Source organism: Nannospalax galili, unplaced genomic scaffold (genome assembly GCF_000622305.1).
Source record: "Nannospalax galili isolate Female #2095 unplaced genomic scaffold, S.galili_v1.0 scaffold660, whole genome shotgun sequence".
Taxonomy (NCBI): Eukaryota; Metazoa; Chordata; class Mammalia; order Rodentia; family Spalacidae; genus Nannospalax; species Nannospalax galili.
Genome location: NW_008349073.1, coordinates 2,706,814 through 2,712,813, shown reverse-complemented (window position 1 = coordinate 2,712,813; position 6,000 = coordinate 2,706,814). Strand labels below are relative to the sequence as shown.

The window sequence follows — 6,000 nt, the reverse complement described above, 5'->3', positions numbered from 1 at the left end:
TCTGCTATGCATAATTTGTCAATAGGTTGTAGGAGTAATATGGTTCCCTCTCGTTTTCAAAACGAGCTAGGCATTATTTATCTCTCTCATTGTCTCACCCCTCCACCATGGTTTCCCACTTAAGGTGCCCCCATTTCCCCCCTTTCTCCCTTAATAATGCCCTTCTCCTACAGTCCTACCTCTCTTAAGCTCCTTCTTTCCCCTTATCCCCTCGGTTACTTGTATACCCTTCCCTCCCCCCTTCCTTAAACTAACCCAATTTTTATTCATATCTCCCTTATTAAGGCCTGCTTCCTATTGTTCTTCTCTTTCAGGTTCTTTCTTTTCCTTTACCTCCCTGTTTCCTTTCCATTACCCTGGTTCCTGTTGTTATGTCTGGGTACATACTCACTTATCAGGGTTTGGGTCTAAGAACACATCCTGTTGCAGAGACACTTGTACATCCATGTTTGTTGCTGCTCTTTTCACAATAGCTAAGGGATGGAAGCAACCTAAGTGTCCCTCAGTTGATGAGTGGATTATGAAAATGTGGTTCATTTATATGATGGAGTTTTATGCAGCAATAAAGAAAGGTGAAATCATGAAATTTGCAGGCAAATGGATGGAACTAGAGGCTGTTATACTAAGTGAAGTAACACAGACTGAGAAAAAAAATCAACATGTGTTCTCCCTCATATGTGGATCCTAGAATTTTATTTTATTTTTTTTATTTGGTCTTTTTGAGATAGGGTCTCCCTGTATCCCTAGCTGGCCTAGAACTTACTAGGCAGGTCAGGCTGGCCTCAACTCACAGAGATCCACCTGCTTCTGCCTCCCAAGTGCTGGGATTAAAGGCGTGTACCACCATGACTGGCAGGATTTAATTTAAATTGTAATAAATAGTTCATACTACGTAACAGCATCATGTAGGTTCATTAGGAGGTACCAAATCACAGACTTATAGAACTGGGAAGGCGTAGAGGCAGCAAAGTGAAGGACAGAAGGCTTTTATGTTTCTCTTTTTTAATCCTGTGTATTTTATATCTCATAATGTCAAGGCTTTATGATTCCTAGGGTTTTATTTCTCTCATTTTAAGCTTTAGTTTATCTTAAAATTTATTAACTTAGTTTATTTATGTACAAAGACAAGCATGATCTCTTTCACTGGGAGGATGGTCTTGAATTCATTCATTCAAAGTCACTTAGTCCAACTTAATGAAGGCTATGTCCTTTGCATACTGTTGGAAATACTGTTGGCACATGTTCAGCCCATACAAGCGGACGCTGCATGAGTGAGAACCCTGGCCAAATTTCGGTGGGTGACTCCAGTAGAGCTGCTGGTGACCCATCTTGATTCCACATGTCCAAAAAGCGAAAAGGGTTAGCCTTCGTTCTTTATTTTAAAACAGTACATAGCAATATTTCCTTTTATTTTAATGTTTTAATTCCAGATTTTTTTCAAATAATATTTTTTTCTTTGAGAATTTTTTGCAACATAATTTCCATTTTTATTTGCTTTTCTGTATACAAGTCACAGTTATAGCTGTAGGGTGCTTATCTTAAGAGTAACAGAAGATGGCAGTTTCAGCCACCTCTTACCTCTTCCTTGGTTTTGTTTTTTGTTTATTTTTTGAGATGAGATTTGAACCTGTGGCTTTGCACCTGTTGGTTAAGCACTTCACCACTGACCTACAGCCTTGATCCTGTTTTCATTTATTTTAAAGATAGCTTTTACAGTGATTCAGACTTGAAAGAACTTTGGGCCAACCATCTTAGACTGTAATTCGTCCTGACATAACAGACTTTGATTTATTGAAATGATGTTAATACTGCCTCTCTTTCTGTAGATTCTTATTTTCATAATTCAGATTTGATTTACTCTGTTGTATATATCTAGTCATAACTTTTATTAACTAGGTATTTAAATTTGGAGAAGTCACATAACTTTTCTGACTCTATTTTGTGCTTGATCTAGGTAATAACTGAGATCCCTTTTGTTCTCACTTAAACCAAGTCATTCATTTAAATTTATCCCATAATAGCTCAAGTTAAATTAAGAGTGGAAGAATAAAATAAAATCTTCATACACTTGGATATTAATCACATAATACTTTTTACATATGCACACATATTTCCTTTGTTAGTTTACATATAGACTTTCTTATCTCTTTAATAGAAGACCCTGTTCCATCATTTTCATGTGAATTGTGTAACTTTCTGAATCATTAATGGCTATTACTATTTTTATTGCTGTTATTAATACAGCTTCCTAATATTTTCCAACTCAATTATCCTAAAGTAGCTAAACTATTCACCCAGTGCTCAAAAGAACCAATACTATAAAACGAAAGGTGGCTTATGGTTCCTACTTACAGGTAGAGCATTACTCTTAGGTTGTGGAAATTTTATGTGTTGTTCTCTGCTTTTTCAGGTTTGGAAGTTATTAGATCAATAGTAACTGATACTTCTATACACCATTTATTCCCAATTACAGACTGTCCCAGCAAGCCTACAAATTGCTCTTAACTACAGTATGTTTTTCTAGACTTTTTAGCCTCAGACTTATCATTGAATATTGTGTTAAATTGTATCTTCACAGGAATTATAGCAGTTGTCACTAAAATAATGTTCATTTTATTAGATTTGATGCAAAATTTCAATTTATGTTCTCCTGTCATCTGTAATTATTCATTATGCAAATTCTATTTGTAAATGTATAATTTTATTCAGTTTAACCATGCTTATGTTTCTTGGCTTGTGTTTTACAGAGAAAATTAAGAGACAGAACATTATAGGCTTCTTATATCTATTTTAGCAGATAATTACTCTGAAATTTAGAAGTTCCTTAAATTTATTTACATTACCAGTCTGTTTCATTTCCTTACTAAATATATGGAATAGCATTTTGCTTTCTGTCTTTGACCACTTTGAGACAGGGTCTTTCCTATAGTCCCAGCTGACCTGGAACTCCTTATATAACCAGGCTGGTCTTGACCTGACTGAGATCCACTTCCTTCAGCTTCTCAAGTGTATGCACCACCAGGCCTGACTGCTTGCTCTTTTTCTAACAAGTTTCATTCCTGTTTCCTGTGCTTCCTGGTTGTTGTGGAATGTATGCTTTAAGTGACTGGGCTTTAGATCCTTCTTTCATTTGGTAAGTCTCACTTTTGGAGTGGTTTGCATGATGGTCTTGGCCCATGATTACAGTAAATTCCTGTGTATAGTTGTAAACTGCACTTGCTTATTTCTTGTGAGGTTAGTCATTTTGTGGGCCCTGGTTGTTGTGTCACAATACTTTCATTGCCTGGCATTTTCTCATTACCCTCTAGAGCTGCTGGGAGGTTTGGCCTTGTTTTTCTTTTCCATAGACTTGTCTTAAGATTCTCTGGCCATTCTATAGTGGCAGAATATTATTAAATGCTATCACTAGCTCCCTATTTGGTGTTTATATGTTTATAACTCAGAAATTCACCTCAACAATAAACCAACTCTCTTGTTCATGAGACATTGACTTATCTACTAGTCTAAAATACAGAGACTTTTCTTTAATACCACAAGAATAGGGCTGGCCAGATGTCTCACTGGGTAAAGGCTCTTGCTGCTAAGCCTGGTGACCTGAGTTCAGTACCCAGGACCCACAAGAGGACCAATTTCCAAAAGTTGTCCTTTGACCTCCACATGGCATGACCGTGTGTATACACACACACACACACACACACACACACACACACACACACACACACAAAGGCGCACACGCACACACACACACACACACACACAGAACACCCACCACCAACAAAATCACATATAAAGTTATTTTCATATTAAATTGTATAACGAAGCTATGGGTTATTTCTGCTTGGATCCTAACTAGTTTGCTGTAGAAGAATCTGTCATATTTTTTTTTTTCCCCACTGTGAGCCCCTAGCAGTAAGGGCAGAAGAGGAATCCAGTTTGCTGGTCTGGAGAACTCCTTACATAGTTATCCTAGACAATACATCAGGATGAGAGTCCTTGCTGTATATACAAGAAGTGTTTCTAGAAGACTAAAATATAAAAATCCTTGATACCTGAATCACAGGCTGGTTCATTGTGACTGTGTGTAAGATAATGCAGAAGCCTATGGGAATTGTCTTTGACAGACTTTCCCTAGTAGTTTATGTCTGTTTCATGTTTACATACTGTGCAGTGGCTGTGTTTTATGCTAAACAAATAACCATTGTGAGGAAGCTTTCTTCCCTGGTTGATTCCTTATTATACAGAGAATGACACTTCACTCCTCCCCTCCCTACGTCAATGGATTTGGCTGAGGTTATATAAAATTGGCAAATTAGGAAATTAAATTATTTCTTTTACATGATTTGACTCTGATGGCTTAGTTTTTGTTTGTTAAAAGTAGCTCTTGTACATATGCCATCAGTTGCTCTCTCTACTGATTCCTGATACACTTTCTCACATTATTAAAAATAATATTGATATAAGATCTTACTAAAGTGATTCTAAATATACTTTCTCTTATGATTCAATCTCAGAAGCCTATCTTCATGAATAAACAAAATGTAATATATCCTTACAACTTTTATATTATGCCTTAGGAAATGTAAGTCTTGCTATATAATATAGATGAACCTTGTAAACATTGTCCCAAATAAAAAAGAGACAGAAAACTACAAGTCATGTGGTTTTACTATGAAGTGTTCAGAATAGAGACATCCTAGGGACAGTGACCAGGTCGAAATTGCCAAGGGCTAAGGAAGTTGGATTTGGAGAGCAGTTGCTTAATGGATGTAGGGCTTCTTCTCAGTTTGAATATATATTAGAATTAGGTAATGGTAATTATTGTAAAGTATTGTGAATATACTAAATTGTGGGCAGTTTTAATACTTAAAATGGTGAATTTTGTGTTACGAATTTTATCTAAAAATTATTCTTCTTGTTAGTTGGCGTATTTGCTGAAGAAGTGCTTGCTGTTTCTTGGTACTAATACTTGTTGGCATTTTATGCTGTGTGTTGAGTAGTGGTGAGAGTAGGCCTGGCAGGCAGCGAAATTTGGGCAGAACCTCTCATTAAGCAGTGACTCCAGATTCATGGAAATTTTCTTCTGTAGCCTCTTTCATTCTCATCATTGGAGCTTCAAGGGCCCTGCTTCTCATGCATAGCCAATTCCAGCAGTCTCTTATGTGTCACTATCTGTTGCCTGAATTCTCTATTGAAACCCTATTTTCAGGCTCAGAGTAGGTAATAAATTTTATATTTTAAGATTTTTTTGTTATATACTGTTATGAATGTTCTAATTAAAGGAACACTGTAGAACCAGTTTTTGATATACAGCCACATTTTCCCATATTGTAATCTCTTGCCAAATTATGTCCTCTGGAACAGTGTTCTATAAGTTGGAATTTTGTGACTCCTGATGCCACACCAGACATTATATTATGCCTTGGTAAAAGAGAAAACCTCATTGCATGGTCCCTGTTTTTATTGACTGTACTATGTTAATTTAAGGAGATAGAAAGGATCCAGTTTATGTTAGGAAAAGAGAGCTTTTCTTCTACTCTACTAATGAGGAACAGCATCACTGCACACAGTAGAGGTGGAGAGTAGCTCTTCAACCCTAGAAGCTGTTAGTCTTAGAACTGAAAGAGGAACAGCTGGCTATTCTGCTGCAGAATGTCCTGTCTTAGTGATGGGCAGAGTGGTACTTCATGTCCCTCTTCCTCAACTTTGTGAAGGACTGCAGTGCAGTACAACAAACATCGAGTGGTAGTATTAACTCTCAGTGATCAGCATGCCAAAATGCAATTCCTTGTTATATGACACGTAGGAAAAACATATGGCTGGCAGGTGGTGGTGGCAGGATCATTATCAGCTCACAGTGGGATGGGCAGTTCATTTGTAGATAGTGATGCCCACCTGCCATGACAACAGTACACCACTGGGCACCTGAAGCCCTCCTGATTGTGTTCTTCTAACTGCTTAACCTGTCCTGCATAGTCCTTACTGGCTGGCAGATACTACTTA

The 6,000-nt window shown here is 37.1% G+C and overlaps 1 protein-coding gene and 1 pseudogene across 2 annotated transcripts in view; one reads left to right on the top strand and one right to left on the bottom strand.

Annotated features, from left to right (window-relative positions):
* Positions 1-6,000, top strand: part of Snd1 (staphylococcal nuclease and tudor domain containing 1) — a 462,156-nt gene that overhangs the window by 183,753 nt on the left and 272,403 nt on the right. The gene's annotated exons all lie outside the window — the stretch shown is intronic.
* On the bottom strand, positions 1,182-1,328 carry LOC108491462 (annotated as a pseudogene).